This window comes from Oryx dammah, unplaced genomic scaffold (assembly GCF_014754425.2).
Source record: "Oryx dammah isolate SB20612 unplaced genomic scaffold, SCBI_Odam_1.1 HiC_scaffold_2, whole genome shotgun sequence".
Taxonomy (NCBI): Eukaryota; Metazoa; Chordata; class Mammalia; order Artiodactyla; family Bovidae; genus Oryx; species Oryx dammah.
The window spans coordinates 140971292-140998854 of record NW_024070186.1 but is presented as its reverse complement, the minus strand read 5'-3'; positions in this window follow the sequence as shown (position 1 = coordinate 140998854).

Sequence of the window (27563 nt, the reverse complement as noted above, 5' to 3'; positions counted from 1 at the left end):
TATATGTATACATATAGCTGATTCACTTCACTGTACAGCAGAAACTAATACAACATTGTAAAGTAATTATACTTAAAAAAAAAGAATTTGTGTGTGTGTGTGTATATATATATATATAAATAATAAAGCATTGTATTACTTCCCATAGTCCTAACAAGAATCATATAAAACAGGTGAAATGGGTAGTATTGATATTAACAGAGGAAAAAAACAAGGCATGGAAAGTATCAGTTATATCTCAAGTCACAACAACCTTCAGACCCAATTTTTTGTCACAAATTGTGCAGTGCTTTCCATATCTCCATGCCTACTGATATTTGGGCTTCCCTTGTGGCTCAACGGTACAAAAAAACTATATAAAAAGGAGCTTCACAACACAGATAGTCATGATGGTGTGATCACTCACATAAAGCCAGACATTCTGGAATGTGAAGTCAAGTGGGCCTTAGAAAGCATCACTACGAACAAGGTAGTGGAGGTGATGGAATTCCAGTTGAGCTATTTCAAATCCTGAAAGATGACCCTGTGAGAGTGCTGCACTCAATATGTTAGCAAATTTGGAAAACTCAGCAGTGGCCACAGGACTAGAACAGGTCAGTTTTGATTCCAATCCCAAAGAAAGGCAATGACAAAGAATGATCAAACTACTGCGTAATTACACTCATCTCACATGCTACTAAAGTAATGCTCAAAATTCTCCAAGCCAGGCTTTAGCAGTACGTGAACTGTGAACTTCCAGACATTCAAGCTGGTTTTAGAAGAGGCAGAGGAACCAGAGATCAAATTGCCAACATCTGCTGGATCATTGAAAAAGCAAAAGAGTTCCAGAAAAACATCTATTTCTGCTTTATTGTCTATGCCAAAGCCTTTGACTGTGTGGATCACAATAAACTGTGGAACATTCTGAAAGAGATGGGAATACCAGACCACCTGACCTGCCTCTGGAGAAATCTGTATGCAGGTCAGGAAGCAGCAGTTAGAACTGGACATGGAACAACAGACAGGTTCCAAATAGGAAAAGGAGTACATCAAGGCTGTATATTGTCACCCTGCTTATTCAACTTATATGCAGAGTACATCATGAAAAACGTTGGGTTGGAAGAAGCACAAACTGGAATCAAGATTGCTGGGAGAAATATCAATAACTGCAGATATGCAGATGACACCACTCTTATGGCAGAAAGTGAAGAAGAACTAAAAAGCCTCTTGATGAAAGTGAAAGTGGAGAGTGAAAAAGTTGGCTTAAAGCTCAACATTCAGAAAACAAAGATCATGGCATCTGGTCCCATCACTTCATGGGAAATAGATGGGGAAACAGTGGAAACAGTGCAGACTTTATTTTTTGGGCTCCAAAATCACTGCAGATGGTAATTGCAGCCATGAAATTAAAAGACACTTATTCCTTGGAAGCAAAGTTATGACCAACCTAAATAGCATATTGAAAAGCAGAGATATTATTTTGCAAACAAAGGTCCCTCTAGTCAAGGCTATGGTTTTTCCAATGGTCAGCTATGGATGTGAGAGTTGGATTGTGAAGAAAGCTGAGTGCTGAAGAATTGATGCTTTAGAACTGTGGTGTTGGAGAAGACTCTTGAGAGTCCCTTGGACTGCAAGGAGATCCAACTAGTCCATTCTAAAGGAGATCAGTCCTGAGTGTTCTTTGGAAGGAATGATGCAAAAGCTGAAACTCCAATACTTTGGCCACCTCATGTGAAGAGTTGAGTCACTGGAAAAGACCCTGATGCTGGGAGGGATTGGGAGTAAGAGGAGAAGGGGATGACAGAGGATGAGATGGCTGGATTGCATCATCGGACATGAGTTTGAGTGAACTCCGAGAGTTGGTGATGGACAGGGAGGATGGCGTGCTGTGATTCATGGGGTTGAAAAGAGTCAGATGCGATTGAACTGAATTGAACTGAACTGAACTGAACTGAACTGAACTGTGGCTCAACTGGTAAAGAATCCACCTGCAATGCAGGATATCTCAGCTCGGTCCCTGGTTTGGGAAGATCCTCTAAAGAAGGAAAAGGCTACCCAGTCCAGTATTCTGGCCTGGTGAATTCCATGGACTATATAGTCCATAGGGTAACAAAGAGTCGGACATGACTGAGCAATTTTCATTGATATTTCAGGGCCATGTTAACTAAATTAGAGAGAGCTTTTAATTTTCTTCCAGCATTTTCCTGGCAAGTTCCTCAGATAAGTGTACTTCGAATTTCCTACTGATCTTAGTCATTTTCTATACTGACAACTGTTTAGCCATGGAGTTGGAAGGAACTTGGCAAAGTGTATCCTTACTGTGAAAAAGTGAAGAAATTATTTCATTAGAACTGGTACAGTCATATTTTAGTTAGAAAATGTAACATTTTAATCAGTGTTTGAGCTTTGAAATCCCTGAATATTGCTTTATATCTAGTCTCCGTCCTCTCCACCCACCATGACTTTAATCTTTGAAGATTTAGCAATAACAATTCTTTCATTTGGGTTCTAAAACACATTTATTTTTTCTCACCGCCTTTTATTTTGAATGAATTTTATTAGAGGGGGCCTGGGCTGTCCAGTTTCTGGTCCCCATAGTACCACTGCCCTGCTTGCTATTACTTGATACCTAAGTAATTATACCAATAAAAATTCATTTGATAAGATACCCACTTGGCTCCTACTATAGGCTGAGTGTTTGTGTCTGCATAAAGTGCACATATTGAAATTCTAGTGACCAGTGTGATTGTGTTAGATGATGAGGCCTTTGGGAGGTGAATAGGTCATGAGGCTAGGGCCTTCATGGGTGAAATTACAGTCCACAAATGAGAACCCACAGAGCTCCCTGCCTTTCTGCCATGTGAGGATATAAGGAGAATCTGGCCCTCCCCACCATGCTGGCACCTTGTTCTTGGACCTCCAGTTCCAAAACTATGACCAATGAATTTTTTCTGCGTATAAGCCATCCAATCTACGATCTTTTGTTACAGTGGATCAAACAGACTAAAACAACTCCTATAGAATTTGATTTGTGAATCTTGTGTCTAGATGGTAAATTTGTTGAGCTCCATACTTCTGATGGATTCTCTGTGAAGCTTGGGTTCTCTGTGAAGATGACTCCAAGGGTTATTTAGTGCTTAGGAGTCAACACCTTTGGAAAGGAATTGAGGATTGCTGGATTGGGTTGGAGGAGGAGGGAAGTCAGGTGCAAGACAGGATGAAGGCCAAATGGGTTCAGCAATCTTTAAAGGGAGCTGTGGAATTAAAATGTCCTGTCACAGTTATCTTGTAGTGAGCTGAAAAGCTCAGGTCTTTTATTCCCACCTCAATTGGTCATCAGATGTAGACAAGCCTCTGTAACTAAAGCAAACCCTAAGTGGAGTGACAGCTGAAGTCTATCTCCCGACAAAACCCCCAGAAGCAGGAGCAGTATGCCTTTTCTTGAGGGGGGTCTGTGTTCATCAGAGGACATGACCTGAGTCAAGCCACAGTGTTGGTTAGAATTTAGATCAACTAGGTTCACAAAAATTTCACATTCTGATCCAGCATAAGATGATGGGCATGTTAATTATATAATTTAGAAATCAGATTATTTTCATAACTTGAAGTCAGATAGTAATCAATCCTATCAAAACTTTAAAGTCTCTCCATCCTCATCCCAGGTATAAAGGTCAATTTATCTCATACAGTTTTATTTCACATTCAGTCACTTCCTTGGGTAGGTTTGGCATATCTGAAGGTATGCAACTGAGAAAATATTACTGGAGCCTGACTGATATTTCATATTCACACTTTCAATTGTTTATTATAGTTACAGCAATAATATCTACAATACTGCACATACTGTCAAAATTCATGTTGAAGAGTGAGTTGATCAAACACACTTCAGAATGATTTTTATTCACTGTATTTTTTATCATTTTATATGAAACAGAAAATGTCTTCCAGATTCTTGATCTTGATTTTTATGTTGTCTATAAAAATCTAGTTCTTGTTAATGATGTATTCTTGATCTTGTTTTTTATGGTGTCTGTAAAAATCTAGCCCTTATTAATGATGTTGTATTAGTGCTAAATTTTAGAATAGCATGCTTTTGAGATGATTTACTACAGAGTCCCATGACATAATAGAAACAAAAATAGTTATTTTGAAAAAAAAAAAAAGATGCACAGTCCCTTAATTTTTCTACACTTTTCTTTAGACTGATTTTTAACAGAATATGTAGGGTTCTTATGCAGGTACTTCTGTATAGATCTGTAAGAATAAAATAAATACCTGCAACAATTTCTGTAGAATAATTTTACTTGAAGGCATAAACATGAAATACTTTTAAATTCAGATTTATTCTTTTGTATTTTATGAAATACATTAAGACACTACAGTGATATAGTTATGTATAGTTCTACTGAACACATACAGCTTCTAAATATAATTTCCTTGTGATTTTATTTGTTTTCCTACTGAAATGTGACAATAAAAATGCAGGATGCTTGCTAACAATCTCCATTTCTTCACTGTCTCAGTGGTTGCAGTAAAACTTATTCCCTCACTTTAAACTTACAATAACATCTCTGCCCCTTGAATTACCATCAAGTAGATCTTGAGTCTCAGTTTTATCTTCTAATTATTTACATTCTAAAATATTGAAATCTATTGTATATAAACTTGTATTTCTTAGTTTAATCTTGTAAATTCTCAATGCCCTACCAGTAAGATTTACTACTGCTACTGGGCTCTAGAGAAACACATGATTATATGATAGAGTGGTTAGGATGCTACTGGATTTGCCAATCACTATCTAAATTACGATTCTTAGGCATTGCTTTTCTTTGGGATTGGAATGAAACTGACCTTTTCTAGTCCTGTGGCCACTGCTGAGTTTTCCAAATTTACTGACATATTGAGTGCACCACTTTCACAGCATCATCTTTCAGGATTTGAAATAGCTCAACTGGAATTCTATCACCTCCACTAGCTTTGTTCATAGTGATGCTTTCTAAGGCCCACTTGACTTCACATTCCAGGATGTCTGGCTCTAAGTCACTGATCACACCATCGTGATTATCTGGGTTGTGAAGATCTTTTTTGTACAGTTCTTCTGTGTATTCTTGTCACCTTTTAATATTTTATGCTTCTGTTAGGTCCATACCATTTCTGTCCTTTATCAAGCACATTTTTGCATGAAATGTTCCCTTGGTATCTCTAATTTCCTTGAAGAGATCACTAGACTTTCCCATTCTGTTGTTTTTCTCTATTTTTTTTGCATTGATTGCTGAGGAAGGCTTTCTTTCATTCTTTTTTTTTTTAATATATATATTTTTTATTTATTATTATTTTTTACTTTACAATATTGTATTGGTTTTGCCACACATCAACATGAATCCACAATGGGTGTACACATGTTCCCAATCCTGAACCAATGCCCATCAGCAGATGAATGGATAAGAAAGCTGTGGTACATATACACAATGGAGTATTACTCAGCCATTAAAAAGAATACATTTGAATCAGTTCTAATGAGGTGGATGAAACTGAGGAAGGCTTTCTTATCTCTCCTTGCTATTCTTTGGAACTCTGCATTCAGATGCTTATATCTTTCCATTTCTCCTTTGCTTTTCACTTCTCTTCTTTTCACAGCTATTTGTAAGGCCTTCTCTTGATCCCTGTCTCCTGTACAAAAGTCACGAACCTCTGTCCATAGTTCATCAGGCACTGTGTCTATCAGATCTAGTCCCTTAAATCTATTTCTCACTTCCGCTGTATAATCATAAAGGATTTGATTTAGGTCATTCCTGAATGGTCTAGTGTTTTCCCTACTTTCTTCAATTTAAGTCTGAATTTGGTAATAAGGAGTTCATGATCTGAGCCACAGTTAGCTCCTGGTCTTGTTTTTGCTGACTGTATAGAGCTTCTCCATATTTGGCTGCAAAGAATATAATCAATCTGATTTCAGTGTTGACCAACTAAAAAGCCTCTTGATGAAAGTGAAAGAGGAGAGTGAAAAAGTTGGTTTAAAGCTCAACATTCAGAAAACTAACATGGCATCTGGTTCCATCACTTCATGGAAAATATACTGGGAAACAGTGGAAACAGTGTCAGACTTTATTTTGGGGGGCTCCAAAATCACTGCAGATGGTGATGCAGCCATGAAATTAAAAGACACCTACTCCTTGGAAGAAAAGTTATGACCAACCTAGATAGCATATTAAAAAGCAGAGACATTACTTTGCCAACAAAGGTCCGTCTAGTCAAGGCTATGGTTTTTCCAGTGGTCATGTATGGATATGAGAGTTGGACTGTGAAGAAAGCTGAGCATCAAAGAATTGACGCTTTTGAACTGTGGTGTTGGAGAAGACTCCTGAGAGTCCCTTGGACTGTAAGGAGATCCAACCAGTCCATCCTAAAAGAGATCAGTCCTGGGTGTTTGGCTACCTATGTGAAGAGTTGACTCATTGGAAAGACCTTGATACTGGGAGGGATTGGGGGCAGGAGGAGAAGGGTATGACAGAGGATGAGATGGCTGGATGGCATCATCAACTCAATGGACATGAGTCTGAGTGAACTCCGGGAGTTGGTGATGGACAGGGAGGCCTGGCGTGCTGTGATTCATGGGGTCGCAAAGAGTCAGAAATGACTGAGCAACTGAACTGAACTGATCTAAATTACTTTTAGCAAGTTAACTAAAATTTTTGTTTCCCTGTATCAGTTTTCTCATCACTAAAATGGAAGAGAAACATACTCATTATGAAAATTCATAAGTTAATAGATACAAAGACTTTAATTCTTGTCTTAGTACATTATCAGAACTCAACAATTATTATTTTAAATGGTGCCACATGTATACATATCATACACACATATATTAACACATACAAAAAGTCACTCTAGCTTGGAATGCTTTTCTAATAAAGAAATAACAAACTATATAGTATGTAGAAGAAAACCATGCTTGTGCTTGTATATTCACATTCTAGTTAAAATCATGGTTTCAATAAAAATAAATAAATCACTATGATTATCTAAAGTGAGAATTAGTCCAAGTGAACTGACTGCCGCTATCTTAAGTGTGACAATTAAATGTGAGATGTTTTTATTACCATGTATTATTTTTTATCTCTTTCTTAAATTTGTTTTTGTAAAATTACCATCTCATATGAAAAAGAAACATGTATCATATGTCATATATAATTTATTATTATTAAAGAATTATCACTAGAAAAATTAGACATTTTAAGATCAATAACAGTACTTAATTGTGACAACTATATTTCTCTTTAAATGTTAAATTATACCTCAAGAATTTCAGTCTATTGAAAACTTCTAAATAGAACTGTGATATTAACTGTCATGAAAATAAAAAGGAGTATATCCATCTGTTCCACTTATTGTAAGCTGTTCTTTGAAGTTTCTCAGTATTTTTTTCATTTTCATGGCCACAGTTATCCTCAGGACAGACTGTATTTCACTTAACTTTTCTGCTAGTGATGGATTTAAAAAAAAAAAAAAAAGGCTTATCTCTCTTTTTCTTAGCATGACTCAAACAGGTCAGATTTTACAGGGAATTTTATTGTAAACAAAAAGGAAAGAAAGCTAAATAATCAATCCATTAATTTGTCTAAATGAAACTTAAGTGTTCATTATGGATACAGACAAGCTTGGACATAAATGATACAGAGATATTTCTGTTAGGATGGCCTAGGATGAAAGAGAGAGATGAGGATAGAATTAGTATTTTAGTTAGCTTATATAATCAAGAAAAGAAGCTTAAGTTTAAGACCAGTATCTATTTAATACAGAACTAAATATTTTAAATAGGAAAAGTCCTCTGAAGAATAAATGGAAATACTCCATTATTTATAAACACATAAAATGTTTCTTGCATTTTCTTAAAGCTGTTACCTTAGTCGGACAGGGCTTGGTCAGACATGACAGCAACTGAACAACAACAACCTTGGTCTAGTCTACTACTCCGCTAGACTCACAATATTAAGATATATAGATAAAACTTTAGGGCAGTTTGCAAACAACTGGCCCTGTCCAAAATGTCTATAAGACATCAGGTCTTCTAAACATCCTTGCTGTTTTCAGGACCATTTGATCTTGTCCATGAAGACATGGACAAGACATTTGAAAATGTCCATGAAGATATCTGGTCCATGCCAAAAGGCACTTGATTATTGAGACCTTTTGGAAACTATTTGGCATAGGCAAAATATGCTCATGGACATTTTTGATAGGAACAAATTTCAAGAATCTTTAGGTGTGGTTCAAAAATATCTTGTGGACCAATGTCTCATCGATGTTTTAGAAAGGACTAAATATCCTGCAAAGCATTGAAGCTACTGTTCGGCTCTTAAACTCTTCCCTTTCAAGTCTCCTCATTAGATTTTTATTGTTGGTATCAACGTGAAATTTCATTACGTGTACCTCCCAGGATATAAGTATCTCTTGTTCATTCTGGGATTTCTCACCTGCACCATAATTTCAACCCTCCAGGGATCATTCTGTCATATTCTAATACCTCCTGTCTTCAAAACTATCCTGTGAGCCCCTATTCTCCTTCAGCAAACATTCCAGTTCTCTGCACCTCATACAGATAAACTTTCATAAGAAATGTTTATATTTACCATCTCTACTTCTTCCTCCATCTCTCTCTCTCTTCCTTTTTTCCTACTGAAGTATAGTTTAATATGTATATATATGTATATATATATATATATACACACACATATATATATTCAGATTATTTTCCATTCTAAGTTATTACTAGATATTTAATATACCTCCTACCCTGGTGGCTCAGAGGGTAACGTGTCTGATTGCATTGCAGGAGACCTGGGTTCGATCCCTGGGTTGAGAAGATCCCCTGGAGAAGGAAATGGCACCCCATTCCAGTACTCTTGCCTGGAAAATCCCATGGATAGAGAAGCCTGGTAGACTACAGTCCATGGGGTCGCAAAGAGTCAGACACAACTGAGCAACTTCGCTTTGACTTTTGTTCTATATACTTAATACATGCTACTTATCTTTTTTATGTATAGTTTTTATCTGCTCACCTTATATTCCTAATTTATCCCTCCCCCTGCCTCCCTTTCCCTGAAAAGACAACCTATGGAATGAGAGAAAATATTTGCAAATGACGCAAATAGAAAGGAGTTCATATCCAACATATACAAACAGATTATTCAACTCTCTCTCTCTCTCTCTCTCTATATATATATATATATATATACACACACACACACATATATATATATAAAGCCCAATCAAACAATAGGCAGAAGACCTAAATAGACAGTTCACAAAGAAGACATACAGATGACCAACAGGCACATGAAAAAATGCTCAACATCATTAATTATTAGAGAATGCAGATCAAAACCACAATGAGGTCTCACCTCATACCAGTCAGAATGGCCATCATTAAAAAGTCTACAAATAATAAATTCTGGAGAGGTTATAGAGAAAAACAAACTCTTACACTGTTGATGTGAATGTAAATTAGTGTAACCACCTTAGAAAACAGTAAGGAGATTCTCTATAATACTAAAACTAGAGCTACCATATCATCTAGCAATCCCACTCCTCGACATATATCCAGAAAAGATGAAAACTTTTAATTTGAAAATATACATGCACCCCAATATTCATAGCAACACTATTTACAATAGCCAAGACATGGAAAAACCTGGGATTTCTCACCTGTATATGAAATATTACACAGCCATAAAAATAATGAACTATTGGCCATTTGCAGCAACATGGATAGACTTATAGAATATTATATTAAATGAAGTAAGTAAGAGAAAGACAAATATCACATGATATCACTTATAGGTAGTATATAAAAATACAAATGAATCTATACACAAAACAGAAACAAACTCACAGACCATTCTCATTTCTGATTCACTACTAAATCCCATTTAGCTTCAATTAACCTACTCCATTGCAATGAATAGGCTCTGTCAAGTTTTTCGGTAACCCTGTGTTTTTACATCATACAAGACATATCAGTGGCATTTTATGACCGTCAGCACCACTTCTTATTGGAAATGGTCTCTGCTGATCTGTTGAGAACATGCTGATGACTTCCATCTAATTTCGCTTGTTTCTTTCTCAGTCTTATTGGCTTCTTCCCTTCTCCTTAGCTTTTAAAATCAGTCAGTCTCTTCAACTTTCCCCAGAAGAACTCATCTGTGCTTCCACATGCTCACAAGTCTCAAGTGTAAGATTATGGATCGTCTATTTGCATACCAGGTTGTAAATGTCATGAGGACGACGCTAACCTATTTGTTTACATTTGTATCTCCAATGCCTGATTTTATGCCCTCTGCACACCAGTAACACAGTAAATACTGAGAAGTACAAATAAAAACAATTTTAAAATAATGAAAATAAATGTCAATTTACACAGATACATATAAAGTATCTCTGCTAAATCCTACCAAAAACAAGAGAAATTGGTAATTTTTAAAAGATATTTCATCACACATTTGTTTAAATAAAGAACATGTTATGAGCATTAAGGCACACATAAAATGACTAATCCAAAATAAAATATAGAATCTTATCCTAAGAAATAAATGTATATTTAAATACATAATTATAAAACTTTTAGCTGTTTCTGAGAATACTTCTACATGCTTGAATATGAAGAGGTCACAACAGAACTGAAGAACATTAAGAATAGAAGTTAAAGAAATCCATCATTGGTCTTCAAGCCTGTAATCAGAACATCATTACAAGCCAAATGAGCATAATTTGTCACTTTGAAAATTCTCAAGTTGAGAATTGGGTCATTTCAAATACCAGTTTTCACAGGGCAAACAGGTCATACAGTCCACCTGTCTGCATATTTCTCCCAAATAACTTGCAAAGCAGTTGACTCTCTGTAAACTACCACTCATTACTAAAGGGACCTCCTGACACTTCCCTTCACTCAGCCTCCATTTTTATGTCACATTTTCTTTTAAATCTAAGGATACAGTTATCTGTAAATAACTTTTTAGAGCATAGTTTAACAGTTTCTAATAATTTTGTAAATATGCATGACTTTTGACCTAACATGGTCAGGAATAAGACATCCAGCTCACCAGAACTCCCATTTATAACAATATTAGTACTAATAAATAATTTTATGGAACTTTACATGTGATGAGATTTTTCAACTCATTCATTTCTTAAAGGAGGCCCATCATTTAGGTACTATTTTTATACATATTTTATAGACAAGCAAACTAAGGCCCCCAAAAGTTATTGATAAATAAATCACCAGAACCACACCTTTGGTAGAGGGTAGAGGGTTGATCTCAGTCAACCTTGATCTAGAGTCTGGCCTCCTAACCTCCTATACTAGACTGTTTCAAGACAAATACACACACACACATACACACACACACACACACACACACACTCATTGAATTCAGACAGTGGAAGAAAATCATGACATTTTATAATTTTAAATAGGAATGTGGACTTAGTCCTGCTACCAAGTATATTGTTAATATTAATAGTAAATTCTTATCAATTAACAGAATAATGGATAAATAGTATTCAAGGTTTAATTTGGAGAAGGAAATGGTAGTCTACTCCAGTGTTTCTGCCTGGAGAATTCCATGGATGAAGGAGCCTGGCAGGTTGCAGTCCATGGGTTTCACAGAGTCAGACATGAATAAGTGATTAACACTCACTCAGTCAAGGTTTAATTATAAGAGCAAATTTTGAAAATATACCCCACTGCCTCATTTCAAATATGTTTAGTGAGGAAATTTCTTCTCTTGTCCCTGGATAAAACCCTGGGGGTCAGAGATGGCAGGGTAGATAAGAGAGGCAAACTGTCTTGTCATTTGATTGGTAATACTTGAAGATTAGTTTCTGGAACTGGGAGACATCTCATTTGTTCACAGCACACTATTTGGAGACATCTCCTCAGTTTCAGTAAATTTTCAGTACATTCAGTAAATTTTCCAATTTGTGCTTTTTGTCATCTTAATAACAAGGAATCCAAGGATCTCTTTCCACCTTCTGTTTGGTGAATCTTCATTCCTAAATTGGATAGAGTCTATATCAATCCTTCTCTTCTCCAGTACAACTCTTCTAGATTATCCAAACTTGGTCAGTATTAACACATAAGCATTTTTCTCTTGTATAATTCTGGAAATTGACAGTGACTGCATTATAGCAGCAACTTTGTTCCATCACCAAAATAAGCAACTTGCCCATCTCTCTTCCTATAGACTAGTTAGGAACTAAGTAGACACTATTTTGATGGTGTTCCCCTGACTGCAGGCAATTCATCTCTAAGCAGTTCTATAAAAGACTGACAGAGAAGACATCAACACATACACTCCTTTGGCTCAGACAACAGTAAATTCCCAGGACATTTTCCAAAGAAATTTACTTTGCAAATACACTTGCACCACAACACTGAACAATTCATCACTTTTATATTCTAGTGGGTGAAGAATCAAGAGTAATTGAAAAGTAAACAGTTTTAAAATAACTGTTTTGAAATGTGAATCTTACCTAATTTTGGTTTAGGACACCTCTTAAATCTTAAGGCTTCAGACAAATCTGAAAATTTTAACCTCCAATTACTAATCCTTGACACTTACAGTTCCACAGATTTTAAGCTTTATCTAGAAGTAAAGGAGTTTTATATTTTCATTCAGTATTAACTTCAAAGCCAGTCCTTAAGACATGACCCATTTTTATTCTTCTTATTTTTATCACATATTTAAAACTCCTTTTATGTATAGCAAAACCAATATAGTATTGTAATGTAAAATTAAAAAAAAAAAGAAATGACTATTCGATTGCAAAACAGTGGGGGGGGGTGGTGATGGTGGTGGGGTGGTTAAAACAAATGAGCAATAGCCTGTCTTCATTTAAAACTTTTGATATTTTGTTCATGGATTTTTTTGCATTAATTATGATTCTTTAAAAATTGCATAAAAATATCACTTGAGTACTGCAAAAAAAATTTAAAAAGTAAAAAATATTTGGTACTTCAATAGGGGACAGTTTAAAAAATTTTAGAACTGAGTGATTTTAATAGCATTGATAAGATTCAAAATACACAGTCTGATTACTTCCTGTGAAATTAAAGACAAACCCTAAGCCTGCTGAACTTTAATATTTCATTTATACAATATAGGAGTGACACTAGATAAATGCTAATATTTTATTGGGTCCAACACTGTATAATCTAAAATGCACATGTGTTCTGCTGAATTGTTGGGACCCCTGGAGGTTTCATGTAAGTTTCTGGGCTGACTTCCAAGACACCTGTCCCATTTTAATCAGCCTTCTTTTTTATACTTTGTATACCATGGGACCCCACATAAAATCACACTTGACAAGGAGGTTGTGTGTTTTGAATGTTGCTGTTTGTTTTTTTGGTTTTTTGAAAACTAATGCTCAAGGGACATTGACTGTATCAAGTTCTTTATATGTTGTTTTTCAAGTGGAGAAAACCATACACAGTTAGATGAAATCTTTCATCTGTCATCATGTGTCTCTTGTGATCCACAGAACCCATATGGTATGAAGTCATCAATTCTGTCCTCTCCTGAAAGTCATTGACTTTATTAACTCTTCCCTTTGGCTAAGTTCATAAATGTGAGTACTGCTTCATGACGGCAAAATCCAAAGTCCTTAGGATTTTGCATATCAGACACTTGTCTTAATCCAGAGTTTTGCTTGATTTTTAATGGAATATCTCTAATCAGAATTATAGCTTGCTTTCTTTTTTAAATAAGAGTTTCTTTTGGAGAGAAACATAATTAAACAAGAGTACTAGGTTGCTTTTCTTATAAACTACAGGAAGTTATAGAAAATTTCTAATTTTACATAAATTATGAATATCCCATTTTATATTTTAATATGTATTTTAAAAGAACTTTAAAAAGTAGTAATTATACCTTTAATTAGACTTCCCTGTTGCTCAAACAGTAAAGAATCTGCCTGCCATGCAGGAGACCAGGGTTTGATTCCCGGGTTGGGAAGTTCCTCTGGAGAAGGGAATGGCAATCCACTCCAGTATTCTTGCCTGGAGAATTCCATGGACAGAGAAGCCTGGTGGACTACACTCCATGGGGTCACAAAGAGCTGGACACTACTGAGTGACTAACACACACAATTATACCTTTATACCATCATTAAACATGAAGAACAATGCCCTCCAAATTTTGTTCTGATTTCTATAGATTACTGAAGTTTGATAAAACACACAACTATATACTGTCAATTAACAACTATACTAGCCAATATTTGAAGAGATATTTCCTGCATATTTTGCTTTTTAAAAAATTATTATAAGTTCAGGGCTCACTTCCCAGTCCCTTATTATAACCAAAGTGTGTAAGGTTATAATCACTTCATTTTAACCCTGTAAAGCACTCAAAAATAGTTATGTAATTGAATATATAACATTTTTACAAAAGTATTTATTATTAATAACAGTGAAAATTATATGGATCACATGTACGTTGTCTAGAAATAAATTTTTATAAAGTCTAAAGGGTCAGAAATATTATTTATCTGACCTTGTTGACATGGTCCCCCCTATGGATTTCAAGTCTCATGACAATTTGATGCACTATCTCACTAAGGTTCATTCACCAGAGTCAGATTTAATGAATACCCAAGACACAGCAATTATATGAACTCATATGGTATAGTCTCAAGAAAGGAATAAAGCATTAAAAGCTAGAACCACTTGTGTCATTATCTTGTATTTGCTTGATTTATGCCATGTATTGAGTGACTTCACTTTCACTTTTCACTTTCATGCACTGGAGAAGGAAATGGCAACCCACTCCAGTGTTCTTGCCTGGAGAATCCCAGGGACGGGGAAGCCTGGTGGGCTGCCGTCTATGGGGTCACACAGAGTCAGACACGACTGAAGCGACTTAGCAGCAGCAGCAGCAGCAATATATATTACTAATATATGTTATTTAGTAATACTAAATAATTTATTTAGAAATAAATAAAAATAATTTAACCCCTTATTTAACATTTACACCATTTTTAAAATGAGACAATAAATGATGTATCCTTTTGTTGTTCAGTTGCTGTTGTGTCCGACTCTTTGCTGCTCCATAGACTGCAGCACACCAGGCTTCCCTGTCCTTAAACATTTTCCATGTTTTAGTGATAGTAACATCTAATTTTTAAACTATTATTTAACTTAATAAGTCACACACATATGTATATACACATTTTATTGAGAATGTTATGCTGCTAAATTCTGAAAAATATATTGGGATGAACTATAACACAAGGACTACTGTACATTTGAGACAATAGAAAAAGCTGAATTTCTAGGAAAGACTTTGCAACCAGAGGGGTCTAATCATAATATTATTTATGTACATAATTATCACAGTTAAGAATCTCTTAAATTGTGATTTGTTCTTTAAATATTACATTTAAATGTCACTATGTCTTTATAAGGCTGTCACATATCTCTTTAAAGAGACAATATGTTTTGCTAGGATTAGCTGTTTCTGGGCAATTCTGCAGACAAGATATATAAATAAGAAATAGGCAATTCTGTGATGCATGAAAAGCAAGTAATAACTCTACTACTTGAATTAATTAACATGGTTTACCCTGTGAAAGGACAGTGATAAGACTACATTTAACAATCAGGAGCACATTTATTTTCTAATATTAATTGTTTTAAAAATGCAATAATCTTAATTTCATTTACTACTTCTTATAATTTCTTGATTATACAATGGAAAATTACCTGAGTTAGTTACTAAGACACTGAAATTGAGATTAAAAATAAGCACTGAAATTTCTCAAAGAAAACTTACTTTCCACAATTCATAATCAGCTCCAAAAAGTCAGTATTCTTATTTGCCCACTCACTGAATTCTCACTTTTGAGCCTTTAAAACACAGTGTAAGTCACCTATATTTTAATACAATTTTTTTCAATTTATATACACATAAGTTATAACCAACCTAGATAGCATATTCAAAAGCAGAGACATTACTTTGCCAGCTAAGGTCTGTCTAGTCAAGGCTATGGTTTTTCCAGTGGTCATGTATGGATGTGAGAGTTGGACTGTGAAGAAGGCTGAGCACCGAAGAATTGATGCTTTTGAACTGTGGTGTTGGAGAAGACTCTTGAGAGTCCCTTGGACTGCAAGGAGATCCAACCAGTCCATTCTGAAGGAGATCAGCCCTGGGATTTCTTTGGAAGGAATGATGCTAAAGCTGAAACTCCAGTACTTTGGCCACCTCATGCGAAGAGTTGACTCATTGGAAAAGACTCTGATGCTGGGAGGGATTGGGGGCAGGAGGAGAAGGGGACGACAGAGGATGAGATGGCTGGATGGCATCACTGACTCAATGGACGTGAGTTTGAGTGAACTCCAGGAGTTAGTGATGGACAGGAAGGCCTGGCGTGCTGCGATTCATGGGGTCACAAACAGTTGGACACGACTGAGTGACTGAACTGAACTGAACTGAAGATTTATATATTCCAAGTTTAAGAAATCTATTAGCAGAAAAAAGCAGGGTAATTGCAGACCTAGAATAAATTATATACTTCCTTCTGGGACATGTAAATGGCTAAAACTCCTATTGATCATTATAGTATTAGTTCAAATATCACGAATATAAAAGCAAGGACATAGTTGATTTTCAACTTACAAAAATATTGATGATTTAAAGCATCTAGAAATATGTTTTGCCTTTTGCAGTAATTATAAATTCCATTATTTTGTCAAATGAGAGTTTAAAAAATCTTAAAAAAACTCATTTTTTAAAGAAAATGCAAAAAGAAATAAAGTTACTCTATGTTTCATATTTTTGGAGTTTCACCTAGGGTTCCTGCAGAATTTTGGATTTTTCTTTTTACATTTTATTAAAGTAAAATAGACATGGAGAGAAAAACACATGCATTGTAAAGCTTGTTGTTGTTGTTTAGTTGCTAAGTCACATCTGGGTCTTTTGCGACCCCATGGATTGTTGCCTGCCAGGTTCCTTTGCCCATGACATATTCCAGGCAAGAATACTGGAATGGGTTGCCATTTCCTTTTCCAGGGGATCTTCCTGAACCAAGGATCAAACCCATGTCTTCTGCATTAGCAGGTGGATTCTTTACCACTGACTGAGCCACCAGGGAAGCCCAATGTAAAGCTACCTTTCTGTGAATTTTCACAAATTGAAATAGTAACTAGAGCCTAGATCAAGCAGACAATGGCATCTGTACCCCAGAAACATCCTTGTATTTTCTTGAAGTCACTATCTTTCCAAGCCACCAAGACCACCATGAGCTTGCTTTCTAAAATAAAATAGTTTTGGTTGTATTTTCACTGCATATTGCTGTAATTGTATGCTATCCACTTTTATTTTGTCTCATTCTTTTTCCTCCATGTGATATATGGAAAATTCACCTATATTATCTATGTGACTCTAAATCTTTTTATCTCATTGCTGTGATTATTTTGTGACTAGACTACAATGTGTGGTTTTTTTTCCATTTTAATGTTAATTTGTGACAACATAGTTTCTAATTTGGAGCTGATCTGAACAGTGCTGCTATGAACATATTTTTTTGCATTTCTATTTTCAATATACACAAAAACAGGAAAATTGGAGAAAAGTACAATGCAAGTAAACTTTCAGAAGATAAGGCCAAACAACTTTCCAAAGTGACTGCATGGCAAACTTTTAAGGAGAAAAGAAAATGATAAACATTGACAACTATATACTCATAAGGAATTGGTAAATATAAAGGAAAAGCTAATTTTTCTATAAGCAGAAATATTCTCAAAGGAAGATAGCTATTTTAAGAGTCAAAAAGATATGTCTGAAATTGAGTATAAGGAGAAAATTAGTCAAGGATGAGGTTGCTGAGTAAATATCTGTATAGAAAATGACTCGTGAGCAAATGGCTCAGATGTAAAGCTGCTTGCAATGAAGAGACATGAGTTCGATCCCTGAGTCAGGAAGATTCCCTGGGAGAAGGGAATGGCTATTCACTCCAGTTTTCTTTCCTGGAGAATTCCATGGACAGAGGAGCCTGTGAGGCTATAGTACATGGTGTTGCAAAGTCAAACATGACTGAGTGACTAACACTCACATGAGCAAGTGATACATAAGTTTAAGACCCTCCAATGTGAGTCTTTGTGACCTCCCATTTGTTCTTAAAAATAAAAGCATATATCAAAACCACATCTAGGGCATGTTAGATGAATTTGATTTTCAGACAGGCACTTTTACTGATTTATATGAATAAATCTAAAACCAAAACCATAATGGTGAATATTGGGATGCATGAATATGCTAAGTGTTAAACTTCACCACTGTAGATAAAGCCATCATTTTAACTCGCTCCATGGTACTATTGCATTTCTGGAAAATGCTTCATCCTTTTACACATGCATATTACTATCCTCCTACTGAGAATATGGTGTCACTTGTCCACATTGACTAAATTAGCACTGACTCTTTTATCACCTCTGACAAATACATCCGTAAGTGTAATCTATTTACAGTTATCCTTCTTGCTCCAAATCATAAGCTCCTTTTATAGAAATAGGCTACAGAAGTCATAAAATGATAGTATCTGCTGAAGTTTCTCAAATATACTTGTTTTTTGCTCTTCCTAGAAAAAGCCTAGGCTTCTCAATAATGATGCATTTTATTAGAAGTACCTAAGAACAAGGAACAATTTCTTTAAATATCAAGACTCTTAAGTTATTTACTAGAATGAAAAAAAAGGGGGGGGGCAAGAAATTGGGACATGGCATAAGGCCATGGTTATTTGAATGTTAACTCTTCCCAATACATAATCACCCAAAATTTATGTTGATGTAGAACTCTCAGTTATTCTCAACAATGGCTGTATATTAGTATCACCTGGAAGCTCTAAAAAATACATTCATGCCCAGGTATGCATCCAGGACAGACTAAATCTTAATCTTAGGAGAAGCCCATACATCAGCTTTTTAACCATTCTTTCTGTGATTCTTAGAGGTAGCCCATTTTTAGAACCATGATGACATCACCCTTTCAAGTGCCAAGAGTTATCCTACAGTAAAGCAAAGAATGTTCATGACTCTTTCAACTTAGTAAAGAATGACTTTCTTTGTTTTCCTTCTCTCTTTTTTATTCACAAATCCCAACTTTAAAAATCCCTTTAACATATGAAGTCATTAGCATTTCCCATATATCACAGAAACTGATTTCCATGTTTTATTGTTTTCTCTCTACTAAGTTAAATTATCTCTCTTAAAATTATTTTAAAATACAACTAAAAAAAACTGTCCAATAATATAGTAAAATCCCTACAGAGCACAAAAGAAAAAGTAAAAAACACTGAAAGACCTTCTCCTTGTAATATTTTATGGGTATGTAAGTATTGGAGAAGGAAATGGCAACCCACTCCAGTGTTCTTGCCTGGAGAATCCCAGGAATGGGGGAGCCTGGTGGGCTGCCATCTCTGGGGTCACACAGAAGCAACTTAGCAGCAGCAGCAGCAGCAGCAAGTATTAGTGAATATCTTTCTCCTTCTTTATAATTTAATATCTTAGCTAATTAATACTCTGACAAATTCCTATTATGATTATGAACTTTAAAACATAGTGATCAACATGCAATTTTTTGTTTTCAACATGCAATTTTAAATCTCTATTAAACTGCTGCACCATCAACATGAAAATGTGAGTTTATAGAGTTGGTGGGATATACTAACGTATTTTACTCTTTTGCTACTTTTGTAATTTAGTCTCCTTACTTTAAACTGGACTCTGACATCTAAGTCATCTTGGTCAGTAAACCATTAGATACAATCAACTAAGAATATGACATGGCCTAAAATAAGGATATTCAGATCATCTACATTTGATTGATATAAAATTCTCAAAACAGAACCGTCCAGATTCCATGCTCTGAAGTTTTAGAATTTTGCTTATACCCTTCCCATAAAAGTTGCTGCACAGTAAAGACAGATCTGTATGCTTCTTTCTCTCACAGACAATAACAGCAATGTCTCCGTTATTCAGTTACGTGGGAGGCAGCATAACACTGGGACTAAGAGACTGGCTTCTGAAGTCAAACCACAAGCATTTTCATCCTGGTTTCATAATTTATCAGTTATATGATGCAGGCAAATTATTTAGCCTTGGTATTCCTGCAACTGGAAGTTATAAATTGATGCCTGTCTCATAAGTTTGGAGTATAGGTGACATAAAATAATTTCTATGAAATAACTGCACCACGCCTAAGATACAGTAACTTCTCAAGAATTGTTACCTATTATTCCTATTATTAGCATCTAGTATACCATGGAAAAATGCACAGTTGATGCTGGCTGGATGAGCTGTCATCTATATTGCACTATTTAATATAAATATTATAAAAATACATGTAAAATCTTGATTGTAAAGATTATAAAAATGTATCTACTTCATCTAGATAATTTCACAGAAGAGCAAATGTTCTGTAAAATACTTTGAGTAAGTGACTAAAGCGATTTGGACGAGGGATACATACATCTTAATAGGAATAATACTGCCCAGCCTGTCAAGTTGTCAAGTGCCAATCTCTATCAGAATCGTAACTAAAGTATATTTTTACAAAGATATTGGCTTTCCAGTACATTAGGAGTATGATGGCAATTGTGTGTGAAGTAATATTCTAAATTGAACAGCTAAAATAAAACTGGCTTGGTGAAGACTGCTAATATAAATTTTATCAAAGCCAATTCAACTAGAGCAAAGGACTAATGAATATTTTAAAACAGAGACATGACAAAATTTATAGATGTTATTTGGGATCATGAAACACATTAACGACTGGTATAATGGCGATGAATATTGAATTTGAAGCTATTGTCTCTACAATCGAAGACCAGAGAAAAACTATAGGGATTATTGTTATCTGAAAACATGTATTCTGGCTTATGATGAAAATAGCTGTCACACTAAATCTTAATCAAATGCTAAAACATTTTTAAACCATCCAAAGACTTCACGTTAAAGATATTTGTTTCTTATATTTGTTGAGATGCGTCAAAGAACAAACTAACAGATATTTTCTATTGCAGTTGGGAACTTCAAGTTATCATAAAGTTACTAAGTAATGCTCTAGAAGAATCAACATGGGAAGGTATACATCAACACTAGTTAGGATATGCATGTTAAATAAAAGTTCATCAGGATTAAAGCTGAGTTATCATTTCCTTAATAAATGCTGCCTTCACTTATTCATTCATTCAAAAAGATTTCTAAGTATACACTCTGTATCAATAGCTACTCTAGGTGCTGGAATACAGTTACAAAAATTAATAAAATGAAAAGATATCCCCTGTAATCACAGCGATTACCTCTAATAGGATAGGGAGAGAGCAGACTGATACCTTAAAACAATATACAGTCTTTCTGATGGTGATAAATATTATGCAAAAACATTTTGGAAGGAGATACAAAATACCAAAAGACTGAGAGGATTTTCATAGAGAAGATAACATTTCAGTAAAACTCAGAGGGATGTATGTAGAAATGAAATTGTGACAATTTCTAGAGAAAAACATTCCAGTAGAAATCTTAGGGCAAAGGCCCTAATGTAGACATGAATTTAACTGATGAACAGTTGTCCTAAAAGGGCATGTGGCTATTACATTCATCAGCAAACTCACAAGTGTGTAGTTTTTAAATTATTTTATTTTTACTCATTGCAATGCACAATGCAATAAGGTTTGAGAAGGTTTAGAGGAGTACGAAAACATTAGTTATCATCAATTAAATATTTCAGCATCAACTGCCTATCCCACTTGTCCTACTAAAAAATCTTATGAGAATAGAAAGTTTTCTTTTTCCAGAATGGGTTTTTACTTGCACAAAATGCTCACACTATGTGCTACAAGTGGGTAAGTCTGTGAAGTGATATATTCAACTGCTGCCTATTTACAGAAGAGCTTTTATACTGTGTCCTATATTTTAAAAAATACAGTATGAAATTAGAAATCAGATCAGAAGAATTTTCCTTCTATCAGCACATTCTGTATTACATTGAAATTCAACACTAGGGAATATCTAAGAAAAGCAAGCAAAACTGAGTTTGCATCTTTATACAATGTAACTCAGTGTTTTGTTTTGTTTTTTTTTTTCCTAATGTAGAAATGTATAGTTTATCAGTGAGTTGGGTTTGAGGTTATAGCCTGTTTTTAACAAATAAGAAGCTGAGGTATCCATGAACAGAAGACATGTAAAAGAAAAATGTTGCTTTCACATACTTGATATGATAGCATAACACAATATTCTTTTAAATCAATACATGCATATACTCACATTCTAAGAAAGAGAGCATTAATAGCTTTATAATAAGAGAATGTTCCTAAATTATACACAGCGTTGCTACAGTTTGAGACCTGAAACACATATGAATTTCTTCATGTCAACTTTTTCTTCCTTCCTAGGACAGCAGCTTTCTATTTTCTGTTTTTATACTATTTTGAAGTGTTTTATCACAAGCCACAGTGAATACATTAATCTTTTGTGAGGCAAGGGGAGAATTAATGAATAAACAAATGAGCAACACCAAAAAGATTTTCAATACTGTAAGCAATTAAACGATATTTGTTAAATAAGCTAGTTGTATGTATTTACAGTCAAAGGGAGGCAAATCTACTTTACTTCCCTTTTTATGATTTCAGCCCACAAACTCCTTTGAAACATTAACTGTAACAAGAGTTTCTCTGCGTATCTTCAAGGTCTCAGTCTTAAGAGATGCACAGTTTTTGTCATCACCCATGGAACAGTCCTTGTTAGAACCTAACAAAGAAACCCAAGTAGTGATGAAAGTGTTAGTCACTCAGTTGTGTCTGACTCTGCGACCTCAGGGACTGGAGCTGGCCAGGTTCCTCTGTCCATGGGATTTTCCAGACAAGAATACTGAAGTGGGTTGCCATTCCTTTATCCAGGGGATCTTTCTGACCCAGAGATTAAACCCAGGTCTCCTGCATTGAATTCTTTACTGTCTGAGCCACCAGGAAAGCCCTTTATCTAGTGATTAAGTAATGATGAGAGGAAGCCAATGTGGAGAGTAAATCAAGTACCCGTCCAAAATTCCAGCTAACATCTCAGCAGTGGCTGAGTTGTCAACAGTCAAGAATTGAAATATGGCCATTTTGGACCTTGCAGGAATCCCAATGCTCCACTTGACAGTGAAAAGAATTCCCAATCAACCAACAGAATTATAAGGAATAATAACTTGCTTTTCTTATTAGCTCTAAAGTTTGGCCTTATTTTTACATGAATAGATCACTGAAACAACAGAGGAATGGTCCCTCTTTAGGAGAGCTTGTGCTGCTTCCAAGGCATAGGTCTGACACTGAAGTTTACACCCGAGTTGCTTCCCTGATAGTCATGTGGTAAAGAATCCACCCCCAATGCAGGAGACCCTGGTTTGATTCCTGGGTCAGGAAGATCCCCTGGAGAAGGGATAGGCTAACCCACTCCAGTGTTTTCTGGTTTCCCTGGTGGCAGAGCTGGTAAAGAATCCGCCTGCAATGTGGGAGACCTCGGTTTGATCCCTGGGTTGGGAAGATCCCCTAGAGAAGGGAAAGGCTACCCACTCCAGTATTCTGGCCTGGAGAACTTCATGGACTATCTAGTCCATGGGTTGCAAAGAGTCAGACACAACTGAGAGACATTCACTAGTACATAATATTCAACATTTGCACAAGCAAAACTGACTATAAAACATTATATATGCCTCATGAAAATGATATGTATAATAACAAGAGTTATTTATTTCTAGAGTGAAGTAAATTCACTTTTTGGTTGTAATAAAATAGTCCATATATAACATCATAAGTTGAAACCATAAGGATGATTTTTTGACAAATGTTACACATAAAAGAAGACCACAACTGTTGGGATTCATTAAAGTTAACATCCATAGCATGTTGGGACAATGTCATTGTTGAACTGACTGAAATTTCTCATTAGTATTTCCACATCGTATTTTTTTTTTTTGTAAGGCAAAGGAGTTCATGAGGGGAAGAAAACAGAAATTTACATGACAAATTAAGTCTATTTTAGATATATGTAATTTTCTACTGCTTTCAAATTAGTCTTAGAAATCTATCAAGCAAACTATCAGAAAACATTAACTTAATAGTGCAATCAGCAACTGTAATTTCCAAGTAACCATGTAAAAATATCAACTCAAGATGCTAATGATTGTTTCAAGTTAAGACACAAAAACTCTAAGTTTACTGAAGAAAAAGACATGACAAGCCTTTCTTTCATGGAAATAGTCATAAGAATTTAGAGAAAGCTCAGAAAAGCATTTACCATGGTGCAAATTAGCCCTTCAAGACTGAGCAACACTCAAATACTGTGGTCTCTTACCTATGAATCTGTACTCACCAATTCTAAGACTACTAGTAAATATTTATCAGGTACACACTGCTGCTGCTAAGTCGCTTCAGTTGCATCCGACTCTGTGCGACCCCATACCTCAGAAAAGGCAATGGCAACCCACGCCAGTACTCTTGCCTGGAAAATCCAATGGGCAGAGGAGCCTGGTAGGCTGCAGTCCATGGGGTCGCTAAGAGTTGGACACAACTGAGCGACCTCACTTTCATTTTTCACTTTCATGCATTGGAGAAGGAAATGGCAACCCACTCCAGTGTTCTTGCTGGAGAATCCCAGGGATGGGGGAGGCTGGTGGGCTGCCATCTATGGGGTCGCTGCTGCTGCTGCTGCTAAGTCGCTTCAGTCCTGTCCTACTCTGTGCGACCCCATAGACGGCAGCTCACCAGGCTCCCCCATTCCTGGGATTCTCCAGGCAAGAACACTGGAGTGGGATGCCATTTCCTTCTCCAGTCCATGAAAGTAAAAAGTGAAAGTGAAGTCGCTGAGTTGTGTCCAATTCTCAGCGACCCCATGGACTGCAGCCCACCAGGCTCCTCCGTCCATGGGATTTTTCAGGCAAGAGTACTGGAGTGGGGTGCCATTGCCTTCTCCGTATGGGGTCGAACTTGCTGTAAATTTTCACTCAGTTTTATGCAAACATTAGACCCTGATCCTCAGCCACAATGCCTGGTCTTTTTAAGTCTGAGCTGTAAGCATAAGATAACTATTTCACAGGTAGTGACAATAGTTAGCATTTTTGAAAGAAAATTAAAATATTAGAAATATGTGATTTGAAAAAAATGAGATAGCATCACCAACTCAATGGACATGAATTTGAGCAAACTCCATTAGACAGTGAAGGACAGGGAAGCCTGATATGCTGCAGTTCATGGGCTCACAAAGAGTCGGACATGATTTAGTGACTGAACAACAACTATAATATCATCCACTTAAGCGATGTCTACTATTGTCAAAGAATTAAATAAAACCAGATTGAGTTTAAATCAAGTAAATTATATGATATAATGTAGGTGAAAGTGGACTATAAATCCTAACATAATTTGTAAAGATACATTTGGAAATTACAGAGTAGGAAGTCAGAAAACATGCCTAATTCATCTTTTAAAGCCTCAGTGACTGTCTTAAACTATGTTCTTTATTTATTATAGTATCTTACCTTTAAATTCTTTCATAGAAAATGTCTCTCTCTGACAAAAAATTTAAATAGTTGAAGTTTTGCTAAAATTGTAGAACTTCAAAACATATACAAAAATTGAAATTGTATCGGGAATGAATGAGTAATCAGAAATTAACTGAATACAGGTAAATCTTTAAATTAAAATGAAAATAAAACAGTGTTTACTATATTTGACATTGGGTATAAACTGTACTAGCCCCTGGCACTCTCTCCCTCCATATCCTTCTCTCTCAATTTCTCAAAATATTCAGGGTTCATAAACAAATTCAGAGTTATAATTGTTTCACCAGAGATGAAAATAAAGGTGGAATAATTCATCTAGTCTAATTGCTGTGGCAAAGAAAAGTTCATGAGACTCATTTGTCATCATAAAAAGAAAGCAGCAATAATACGCCTTTTATTACGTCATTTACTTGCTAATATCCTTATGTTCAAATCAATAAGATCTAAAAGACTGATTTTCAACTTAAATTATTAACTTCAATACAATGACATTAAAGTTGTTGCTCAATTCCTTATCTATTAAAATAAGATATAAACATATATATAATGTTTTCCCAAAATATATGCCAGGTATTATCAAGCAAAATTCCTATTTTTAAATTATAAATGTACTTATAAGTAATATTATCCATGGCAAATGCAATTGTGAGAAACAAGATGAAGTACAATTCATTCCATTGAGGGGGAAATGTCCCATTCATTGTTGGAAGGGAAAAGGGAGGAAGGAGGGGAGAAAGACAAGATGGGAAGGCATAAGAGAGAGGAAGAAACAGAGAGATGGAGAAAGAGAGATAGAGAGATAGAGAAATGAAAAGAGTATATGTTAATATGTTATATTAATATATGTTATGCTAATGTATGTTATGAGTTTCTCTGCTGGCTCAGATAGAAAAGAATCTACCCGCAATGAAAGAGATCCAGGTACGATCCCTGGGTCAGGAAGATCTAGAGAAGGGAATGGCTACCCACTCCAGTATTCTTGCCTGGAAAATTCCATGGACAGAAGAGTCTGGAGAGCTACAGCCCATGGGGTCACAAAGAGTCAGACGCAACTGAGTGACTTCCACACAATGTTTGTTAGAGAAATAAGTTCTTCATAAAAAAATAGTATATGGTTTTCTGTCATGTTATTGGCTTTAAATATGTTCTCTTTCTCCTCCTCTAAACATGACTGCTTATATTCTGATCATTTAAAATTTTTCTGTTCTTAAACAAGGACTATAGGCCCCAAATTGAGTGACTAATGCTTTGCCCTAAGTCATCAGTGACACAACTGCAGATTTGGCTCTTCTAGAAATGGAATCTTAGACCAAGAGTCACCTCATCAACACCAGGTAGGTAACTGGCCTAACAGATCCCATCCACCTGCTAAAAGTATCCTTGGAAAAAAAAAAAACACACACACTTTTTAAACTTAGTATAACCTTCTTGTTTCTGCTGTTTTCTGCCTATAAAAATCTTTTACTTTGTACAGATCCCAAGAGCTTCTCTCTACCTGCTAAATTGGATGCTTCACAGCTCAAATGGATTTTTGCTCAAACACTTAAAATTGTTAATATGTTTCAGTTTATCTTTTAGCACTATATCATATTATCAAAATGCATCAAGTATCCATTTACATTTTCATAGAAAAAAATCTAGAGTCAATGTTTCTAAAGACCAGACTGATATTACTCATGAATTTATTAGAAAACCAAATTAGCAAATGGATGTGAAAGACAGATGGTTACTAATGAAATTCAATTATGATTATCCATCACCATTAGAAGAATATTTCAACTATATATAAATGCTTGAAATGACAGTACCATTTCTTAATATTTATGGTTACAGAACTTTCTCTGAATTATTCTGATGATAACTTTTAGTCATATAAACTGGAAATGGCAGTGGAGTAATCAATAGAGAACTATAAAGTATGATTAATTTTATCCGAGAGTTCTAGTCAAATTATTCAGAAAAAAATTAACAGAGTAATACAAATAGACCAGTTCT